The 10,819-nt window shown below is 40.2% G+C and overlaps 1 pseudogene; it reads left to right on the top strand.

Annotated features, from left to right (window-relative positions):
- The first annotated feature begins 8,631 nt into the window (after positions 1-8,631).
- On the top strand, positions 8,632-10,019 carry LOC121139498 (annotated as a pseudogene).
- Positions 10,020-10,819: the final 800 nt, after the last annotated feature.

Here is a 10,819-nt window from a genome sequence, read left to right on the forward strand (position 1 = left end):
TGCTATTACTAATTCTGCTTCAGGACAGAGGCAGGAGTAAATGACTGTTTCAGTATGCTGAATTAAAAGGTACTTAGTCTTCTGTTGAGGAGGACACTAACTATGACTTAGACTTCTTTATTTCCCAGTATTGGTGTAAGTCCTAGACAATGTGGTAATCCGGAATGGTAGAATGTATTATGGTCTCTACATAAAGGAGGGTTGATTGAACAGGCATTGTGTATACTGGGGTGTTTCTTGAAGAGGTATTGCCATGACAAACCAATTAATGAAAGCCTGGACTACATTTTAGCTTTACTTTAATGGAAGATACTGGCACGGCCTTGATAATGGTATGGATATGGGTATATGTGAATTAAATGTGACAAAAATCACATCAGTTTAAATATGCATGGCATTGCCTTGTGCAAAATGCTGGCTGGAAACAGGCAGAGAAGATTTTAGGCATTCATAAGGCCAAGCCTCTTATTGCCTCTGAGCCTCAGGGCTGGCCTCAGGCTTGGCGGATCTGTTATATTTGATCTGAGCCCTAAGGACTCTGAAGCCTTGCTGTGTCTGGTTTTTCTTCCTTTTCTTACTCCTAGGCATCAAAATTTCTATTATAAAGGCCTTCATCCTGAGCTCACTCCTCCAGGTCTGTTCCCTCTTTCCCAACCTTGCTAGGACCTATTTTCCTGGTCTCCCAATGGAGTTTATGATTTGACAGAGGGTTACACAAGAAACAAGAATGGATCTAAGTGTGAGAATTATAGAATATTATTTCTATGTGTATCCACTGAGATCTACCAGCATACCATCTTTGTAGCCCTCTAACACCTGCCTCACTGAAGTGTCTTAAAGTCAGATGGCTAGCTCAATATTCTTGAGGTATTATTAATATCATATGGTGAAAATTTATTTTGTATGTATATATATTAATATATGCAAAACAAGGATTAGGAATAAATTAATAGAACTGGAAAAAGCTACCCTGAGTAAAGTCACTCAGATCCAGAAGACAAATATGATATGTACTCAATCATAACTGGATATTAGACATAAAGAAAAGAACGACCAGCCTACAACCCACAACCCCATAGAACCTAGGTAACAAAGAGGACCCTAAGAGCATATATAGATCTACTTAGGAAGGGGAAAAAGACAAGTTCTCCTGAGTAAATTGGGAGCATGAGGGGCAGACTGGAGGGTAGAAGGGGTGAGGGGACAAGGGAAGGAGAGTGAGGAAAATATGCATAGTTTTATAAAAAAAGAAAAAATACCTAATTCAAACTAAAGGAAACAAAAACTGTAGGGAAATTGCAGTGGCCCTTGGGGTCTTTTTCTGTCAGTGATATTCTGGAAAAGTTTTCAGTCATGGGTCTAAATTTCTCACATTCTAGATGAACCCCAAATATAATGCAAAATTAAAGCTTCAATTTCCCAGCATGGCCTGGTCTTTGTCCCTCTAAAGCATGCCAGGGACTTTCCTCTTTCTTTTGCAAGGTCCTGTCATGTACTGGGGAGAGCCCTTCCCGACCCCTATCATGATTAATGTGTCTTCTGAAGCATGCAGTCTGATTATGACCCGTGTTGTTATATTTAATTACAAATCTCATCACGGCCTGGCCACGGCAGTGTGCAGCCCTCCCTACAGTCACCTTTGCGGGATCTGACTGCCTCAAGGTCTGTCTTTATGATTTACTCTAAATTGTTTTAGAATCATAGACTTCTGCAGCTCCAAGGGAGGTTAGAGATCATGAAGTTCAATCCCCTCATTTTACAGATAAAATTACAGAGGCCCAAGGAGAGTAAGTCATCATCCAAAGGTCATTTAGTAGATATGGAAGGGAACATGGGATGTCGATTTCTCCTCAGTGACTGTTGTCTCTATGCCAGACTACCCTGCTAGGCAACACAGTGTAAAACATTATCTGTACCCTCCCTGGCTCTACCCTACACAGTGACAGTTTCATGGGTTGTATTGTACTATCTCCTCAGAGCTAAGCTAGTTACAAATCCAATCAGAGATGCTGAGGTTTTTTGGAGTTTCGAGGAAGATGCTTGATGAGATTGTTCACACATGTGGGCCTTGGCTTTTGTGGATACATGGTTGCAGATTAACCAGGCTGCAGCACGTAGGAAGACCTCAACTTACCTGAAGGTGTCAACTGCCAACTAAAATCGAGTCCTGATTTAGGAAAAGGAAGCCCCTTTTAAAGCATGTTGTGACAGGATTATTACTGTGGGGCAGACAGAGGGCATGCTGCTATACTGGCAGAGGATTAGCTCGGCAGGGGGCATGCTTATGCTTAGAAGGGCACCTAGAAAGTCCTATGCAAAAGGGCTTGTGTAGGGTAAAGAAAGGGGGAAAGGGGGATGGTCCATTGTTCAGGCACCAGCCCCTAGCACTCTCCTGATTTTCAGGGATTTCTGAAGTCAACTCCTCCAATGTAGGCTTTGTGTATGGGTGGGTCAAACCCAAAGTCCTCAGTGCAGAGAACTCTATGGCTACTGGAATGCTATATTATCAAGTTTTTTTTCCAGACATGTTTTGGTTAGTGAGGACAAACACTTTAGTATAAGATTCATAAGACAAATAACAGAAATTTGGGGGTATTCTGTTTAACTTTTTTGGAAATTTACCTGTGGGAGGCTTACCTAGGTCAAAGGTGGAAGGGTGTTTCATTTACTGGAACACATACAAAGAGATCCTTCTTCACCAAAACTCTTCCCAGAAGCCCAGCACTTAGGTCGAGTTTAACATGCCTGGGACATGCTTTTGACTAGTAACACTCATATGTTTTCAATAAGGTTTTCTCTTTTTACACTGCCTGTTTTTCTTCTTTTCCAGGGAAGATGGAGTGGTGGAGCATTGAATATGCTAATTAGCATCTGATAGCTCTCTCTCTCTCTCTCTCTCTCTCTCTCTCTCTCTCTCTCTCTCTCTCTCTCTCTCTCTCTCTCTCTCCAGCATTACTCTGTGTAGCCCTGGCTGTCCTGGAACTTACTCTGCAGATCAGGCTGGCCTTAACTTAAAGACCCTTTGCCTCTGCCACCTGAATGCTGGGTCACCACTGCCCATCTTGTCTCTGTCTTCTTAATGTAAACATAAAAGCCCAATTATTCCATAGAATCTAGAATAAAAACATAAGGAAACATGACTACTGTATTTATTTTCTTCATATGTAATAAATAATGCCTCCAGTTAAGTTGAGTGAGTAGGCTCTAAGTGTGTGAGCTTTTGGCTGTGTGAAGTACAGTGTGTCCTTGAATTTGCCTTAGAAATAGGCCAGCCATGAATACTAATTTATATCTTCTTGCAAGTGCTCTATGCATTAAGTCCTATTTAATGTGAGTCTGCAGAGTCCCTTGCAGCTAATTCTAGGGACAGAAGGGTGAGTGACAGAACTGATTCTACTCTTGTAGAAGTTCTCTATCAGTCATCAGGGGAAGTGTGCTGATTCCCAATGCTCATAACTCACTCCTGAGAATTACCATGACGATTCTGCAGTTATGTAAAAGATATTTGCCATGATTGCAAAAAAAAGTAAAAGGAGTCAAAGTGACTATTCGAGGTCAGATCATGAGACAGTCTGTTCTTGCTTTGATCGAATCAGCCCGGTCATTACTAAACACAAGGTCACAAAGTCATCTGCAGACCCAGTGGCTGAACTGAAAAATGGAAAGCAAAGTTTAGCTTAGTTTAGTGAATGCTAAATAAATGCTCCCACATTTATTGTAGAGAAAAAGGCAACTTTTGCCCCCCAAAGGATTAATCTTTCCCTTTAAAACAATCACTGCAGCCACATTTAAAATAGAGATATAAAAAACGTAGCTTACCATTGCACTTTCTGCCAAGGGCTTGCACAGTATCCCTTTCCATTCCAGGACAACACAGGCACACATGCTGGGCTGTTGGTAGGACTTGTCTTATCTAAGGGTAAGTAGGTCACTACCGGGATTGAAGGATAAATTGCTTATCCCAAGACCTGCCTGCATCAAAATGCAAAACAGCTTGAAGGGAAATGAATGGTGAAAGAAATTCATCCTACAGTATTCTGAGCTTCAACTTGGTGAGCTTGTTCAAATTCCACATAGGGTGGGAAAAACTTTCTCTGCCAAGAACCGAGTGGCAAAGATGGCTTGTCTACGAGTTAGTAGACTTATTTCCAGTCTATTACAGTCTTATGTCATACTGAAGTCTTATGCAGTAACTCCTGTGTGTTAATCAGGTGACTGCTCTCTCAAATTCCTTCTGCTCTGTCTTTCCAACTAGTTTTTAGAATTTATCTCAAGAGAAGAGAATCTACGTGAGGCTAACTACATCACCTGGGCTAGCCTACACTTATTCTGAAGTAGTTCTCTATCATTTATGTTTCTTGCTTAAATGATTAATATCACTTTTCCATCCATTCTTTATCTGCAACTTCAAAGTCAGTATTGATGTATGTGTCCTTAAAATAAACAAATAAAGAAAACAAATACCCAATTCTCCACACATTAAAAACTATGAGATCATTCTCTGCAAGTGACTGTCCCACAATCCTAATGGACAGGTATCTTAGAAGGATCACTAGATATGAGTTCCACAAAGAACTTGTAAATACCCTCACCAACCAAGCATCAGACCCATAGAAGCTTTATGAAAAGTGGAAGATACCCAGAGTGTGTGAAGGCAGGTGTGAATGTGTGTCACTGCTGACACAGCATGGCTATTTCAAGGACCATAGTTTCATACTTATGGGAAAATGGTCAAGCATGTGCCCCAGACCCAGGGTTATATTCAGAGAGGTGGCAAAGATTGATAGTATGTGCACAATATGTCTGCCGTACCTTTATTCCTCTGAATATTGACAGTCTGAAGACTGTTCCCCTACAGAAACTGTTCCTACAAGATTAATTAAAATCTGCCTGGTTGATCCAGTGGTATATAACAATCCTGCCTCTATGCTCAGTTGTATGCAATTGCCCAGCTTCTCTGTTCAGCTGTATATAACAATAAGCATGCTGAACTTTCCTGGATGTTTGACTTTCTCCACCAGAAAGCCCAGTTCTTATCTATGTATGTTTGTGTGTCTTTTCTTCTTCCCTGACCACCTAGATATATCCGATCCCTGGAGCCATGCATACAAGCGGTTTATTATTTCTGTCTACTGTATTATTGGTGTTAAATACCAACTTGACAGCATCTAGAATCATCTGGATGATGGGTTTCTGGGCATTCCTATGCTGAAATATCTTGATCGCATTACCTTAAGTGGGAAGATGTAACCACTATGGGTGGCACCATTCCTTGACTGTGATCCTAGACTGTGTAAAACTACAGAACCTAGGTGTCCTGCTGCTTAGCCATAGATGAAATATTGCTAGCTCCTTAGAGATCCTTATGTTTCCTTAAGTTGCTTTTGTCATGGTGTTTTAAACATTTCAATTACACTTTTATGTAGTGTGTGTGTATGTGTGTGTGTATATGTGCTAATGTTATGTGCACATAAAGGTCAAAGGACACTCTTCTGAAGTCAGTACTCTTTTTCCTCAATGTGGGTCTGAAGATCACAGCTGGACTATTATCTCTACTGTGCTTGCGTATTGTTGAACTCTCTCTCTCCTTTGTATTCCTCTATTCGCATTTCCTCTCGTGTTTGGTTGTTCCTTTTTTCCTGAATGATCTTTTCTATCCCAACTTTTCTTCCTACACACTTTTCCTACACCATGAATTCATATCTACAGCATGAACTATATAGAGCTCTATCTTGAAGTCATGTTTCTCTACATTTTCCAGCTTCACCTATATAGTATCCTACCTTATCTTGGGATAACAATTCCAATATATTAAGCAAAGTTTTTATATTGGACAATGCTCTCTTCTACTATTTCAAATCATTCTGTAGCTTATCTTTACTCCAATAATTATCCAAGAAAGGTAGACCTATCTTTAATTCTTTCTCATGTTCCTTGTAAGTTGAATTAGCATGTAGTCTATTGACCATATGCTTTTCTTTCTATTTTTTATTCCTTTTAATCCTTACATCTCCTGGTTTACATTAAGCTTCTGAAAAATTTAACATGTGTTATAGTCCTAAATCAGTGTCTGTTTTCCCTCAAGTCTTATTATTAAAATTCTATATAGCACTTATGCAGTAATTTTTCCCCAAAACTTGAGTTTAACCAGGTCATTTAAAGTATTTGTCAAATTCCTTTCCCTAGTCTGTGCCTACAAAAAAGCATCAATGACATTTTAAACAATGCAGTAGCTCCCTCATAAAATGGCATCAAATTGTCAGTATTTACTGTACATATGTCACCTGGATCATCTCATTCAGACAACACAAGATAATTAGTAACAGGTTCTTAAGTCCAACTTTCAGCTAAGTAAGCCTTTACAACTTTTTCCAGCTTCTAAGTGAAGACCTAAAATCCCCAAACTTTCAGGAGTTCCAAGAATTACTCACTAAAATGTGTATCATAAACTTTGAGCAAAGTCCCTTTTTAATAATTAAGTCCGTTCTTACAAATTTACGTACATCCATTTCATGCATGTAAGCAATTTGTTGTGATTGCCCTCATTCCCTACTCTCTCTCTTCTCTCTGCCGTCTATACTAAATCTGATTTACCTCCATATAGGTCGCTTATCAATGTTCATATCCTTTTGTTTACTTTTGTGACCCATTGAGTTTTTCCATACCTATCTGTATGACCAAGGGTATGGAGCTATCCAATGGAGCCTTGTGAGCTTACCAATGGATATACACATGTTGAGACTACCTCCCCAATCATCAGTATCCATGTGCACTGAAAATTCAGCAGGGAGAGGAAGTGATCCATGGGTTCCACCCTCCATCAGTACCTGGATACTGACAAGTTCAATCTTGTATATGCCCAGTGCAGGAAACCTGAGCTTTTATTCATTCATAATTAGAATGCCTGTGCCATATACTTTCTTTACAGCCCATCTAGCAAATGTCCTGGAAAGATTATAACCAAATCAAAATAGGAAAATTGTTACAGTGTTAGAACCTTAGTTATGAAGAGTGAACTTGGAGTTCAAGAGCGATAGGTCGACATTGGCACATCTAGATCTTCCCCTTAATGCTGGACTTTGGAATCCTTAGAAATCAAAAGGGCAGTCATAAGGTATGATACCTCATCACTTAACACATTGATCTTTCCTGATTCTACAGAATTAGAATATAGCTTTGTTTCCATCTCTTTATGGCATTGTTGCCAACATGCTTATCCCTTTTGTATCCTGTTGGATTCTGTTTAAGGAAAGTGAAGGAACAGTTTCAATAACTGCTGAATGACTGACTGTTCATTGAGTAATGAACCTGATTCACTCTAACTTCATTCTGAAGTTGAACTGAATGTCTCCTCTTGGATTCTCTCTCTGTTTTCCTTTAAGATGACTTTCTCTCTCTGTGTCTCTGTCTCTCTCTGTCTCTTTGTCTCTGTCTCTCTCTCTCTCCTGTGATGGTTTTAATATGCAAATGGCCACTGCTGGTTCTTGCTCATTGTCATAGATATGTAGTATATGAACTGTTACTCTGAACAGAAAGATAACTGGAAAATATGTTACTATTTGTATTAAAGACAAACATGAAGGTTGATATAAAATATCAATATTCGCACATAGAAATATAAAAAATACAGTCTAATTTCAAAATACTTGGCGAAGGCAACTTAAAGGAAGGAGGGTCTAGCTTGGCTTGTACTCAAAGTCTATCGTAGTAAAGAAAGCAAACAAGATGGGATAAATTTTAGCAATGCTAATTTGTTAACTGCAAGAAGAAAAATTAAGTCAGGAATGTTAAAGCAAGAAAACAGTGCCAGGGGACAGCTTGTGGACCAATGACAGTGCCTCTCTGAGCTTGCTTCCTTGTCTGTAAAGAGGAGATGATATGCAGCCTGACAGATACGCTCAGAACACAAGGAGTATGTGTGTCCTTGATAAATTATACAATGATGTTTGAGATTAGGTTATATTAAAATTCAGTTTTCTGGAAAAAATCCAGTCTAAAGAAATTGTGATTATTTAGGCACTTTCCAATCAAAGGTCAATTTCCCCTGTTGCCTTGATATATGATTTTTGGCATGCCAAAAGTATTTTTAAAAAAATAATAAAAGATATTTGGGGGCCTGAAAGTAGTTTGTTTGCTGGGAGATTTAGTGATATAAAATTATTTGAATTAAATATGTTTCAGGACGGTAAGAAGAAATATTTAACTATTCTCTTTGGGATAGTAAGAAGAAATATTGAAAAACTCAAGTTTTTTTTACATGCATCTTTTCAGATACTGAAAAAGTAAATTGTACAGGGATATTGCATTTATAGAACACTTGGAGAGACAGATAATTAGGGTACAATTCCAATAACTGAATGTATAGTTTGTGAAGTTAGAGCCCTGGACCTCTTACATAGTTTTCACTAGTGTGGATCTGAAAATTGGAGGCTTTTTTTTGACAGGGTAGAGAAAAAATAATGTACCATTGCCAGTCAAGGCAAGTTTGGAGTTAGCATTAATTTAACTATCAGAAAGCTACAAATGGTCTGTAGAGAACAAACAGCCCATCATCCCTTGGTAAACTGGTTGGTTAGTCAACACACAGATTAATCTGCTCACTGCCTTGAAGAGAGTTCATTTTCCAGAGTCATGAACAGCTGCAATAAGGAAGAGTTTTACTGCCATATCTTAGATGAAAGCTTTACTGCCAAGGACATTCTGGACTAAAAAATTAATGAAGTACTCCTCTGATGATAAGGATCATTTTATGTCGCAGACCTTGGAGAAATTCTGAAGGAATACCTAAGATGGCTAAAAGCTCTCCCCGGGTCACTCCCTTTTATGCAGTCAAAAGTAACCACAGCAGAGCCTTAGCGAGCACCCTAGCCGCCATTGGGACGGGTCTTGACTGTGCAAGCAAGACTGAAATACAGTTGGTACAGGTGCTCGGGGTGCCTCCCGAGAGGATCATCTTTGCAAATCCTTGTTAACAAGTGTCTCGGATCAAGTATGCTGCCAGTAGTGGAGTCCAGATGATGAGTTTCCACAGTGAGGTTGAGATGATGAAGGTTGCCACAGCACATTCAAAGGCAAAGTTGGTTTTGCGGATTGCCACTGATGATTCCAAAGCAGTTTGTCGCTTCAGTGTTACGTTTGGTGCCACACTCACAACCAGCAGTCTTCTCTTGAAACAGGCGAAAGCTAAACATCGATGTCATTGGTGTCAGCTTCCACATGGGGAGTGGATGTACTGACCCTGAGTCCTTTGTCCAGACCCTGTTGGATGCCCGCTGTTTCTTTGACATGGGGACAGAAATGGGTTTCAGCATGTATCTGCTTGATATTGGTGGTGGCTTTCCTGGATCTGAGGATTTGAAGCTTATGTTTGAAGAGATCACCAGTGTTATCAAGCCAGCTCTGGACAAGTACTTCCCACCAGAGTCTGGAGCAAGAGTTATAGCGGAGCCAGGCAGATAATATGTCCCCTCAGCTTTCATACTGGCAGTCAACATCATTACCAAAAAAAAAAATCGGAGGCAAGGAGCAGACGGGCTCTGTCGCTCAAGATGAGTCCAGTGAGCAAACCTTCATGTATTACGTGAATGACAGAGTGTATGGCCCATTTAACTGCATTCTTTATGATCATGCCCATGTGAAGACCCTGCTGCAGAAGAGACCCGAGCCAGAAGAGAAGTGTTACTCATTCAGAATCTGCGGAACAACATGCGATGGCATTGACCGGATCGTCGGATGTTGTAACCTGCCTGAAATGCACATGGGTGACTGGATGCTCTTTGAGAACATGGGTGCATACGTTGTTGCTGCTGTGTCTACTTTCAACGGGTTCCAGAGGCCTTCTATCTACTTTGTGATGTCCGACGAGGCCAATGTGGTTGTTCATGAAGCCGATCCAGAATCATGGCTCCACACCAGGAGTGGAGGAGCAGGATGTTGCCACTCTACCCACATCTTGTGCCCAGGAGAGCAGGATAGACCGTCACCCTGCAGCCTGTACTTCTGCTAGTATCAATGTGTAGATGCCATTCTTGTAGCTTTTACCTGCAAGTTTAGCTTGAATTAAGGGATTTGAGGGGGACCAATTAACTTAATTACTGCTAGTTTTGGAATGTCTTTGTAAGAGTAGGAGTTGGCACAGATGCAGTATGGAAGGCTAGGAGATGGGTCACACTTACCTGTGTTTCTATGGAAAGTTTGAATATTTGTCTTGTGTGGATTTTTATCACTTTTCAGACATGATACTAATGTGTGCCCCTCAGCTTCTGAGCAAGCATTTGTAGCTTGTAAATTTGGCAGAATGGGCCAAAAGTTAATGTTGTGACCCATTTTGAAATTAAACTATCTTGAAGTAATTGGACATCAGGGAATGTTTGCAATGTCCCTTAAAGAAGGGGTACACTTGCTGCACAGGCTGCTGTAATCATAGCAGTGAGTCCAACCCACAACACAGCAGAGAAGGAAAAGGTGGATGGGACAAGGCCACACCCTCTACACAACATTAGTCTGCCTAGCCAGCACTTAGAGTGTGCACTTGACTGTGAAATTGGTGAAGAATTCCTAGCGACCTGATATCCTGGACACACCCCAAGGAAGGCATCTAAGGCTCTTTGAACCTTGCCTGCAGAAGCCTTAAATGTTCCTCAACCCTGCATCACCATCTAGTTACAGTTGGAAATATTGTACAGCACTTGGCAATCAACTTCCTGTAATAAATTCAACAGCAGCAACTACTGCATTGTTAAAAAAGAAAGAAACTTGCAAATAATCTAGTGTTGTATTATTCCATTTGTTGGAAGAAAAAATAAGAAGAAAGAAGAAA

The sequence above is a fragment of the Mesocricetus auratus genome, unplaced genomic scaffold, assembly GCF_017639785.1.
Source record: "Mesocricetus auratus isolate SY011 unplaced genomic scaffold, BCM_Maur_2.0 Super-Scaffold_15014, whole genome shotgun sequence".
NCBI classification, from domain to species: Eukaryota; Metazoa; Chordata; class Mammalia; order Rodentia; family Cricetidae; genus Mesocricetus; species Mesocricetus auratus.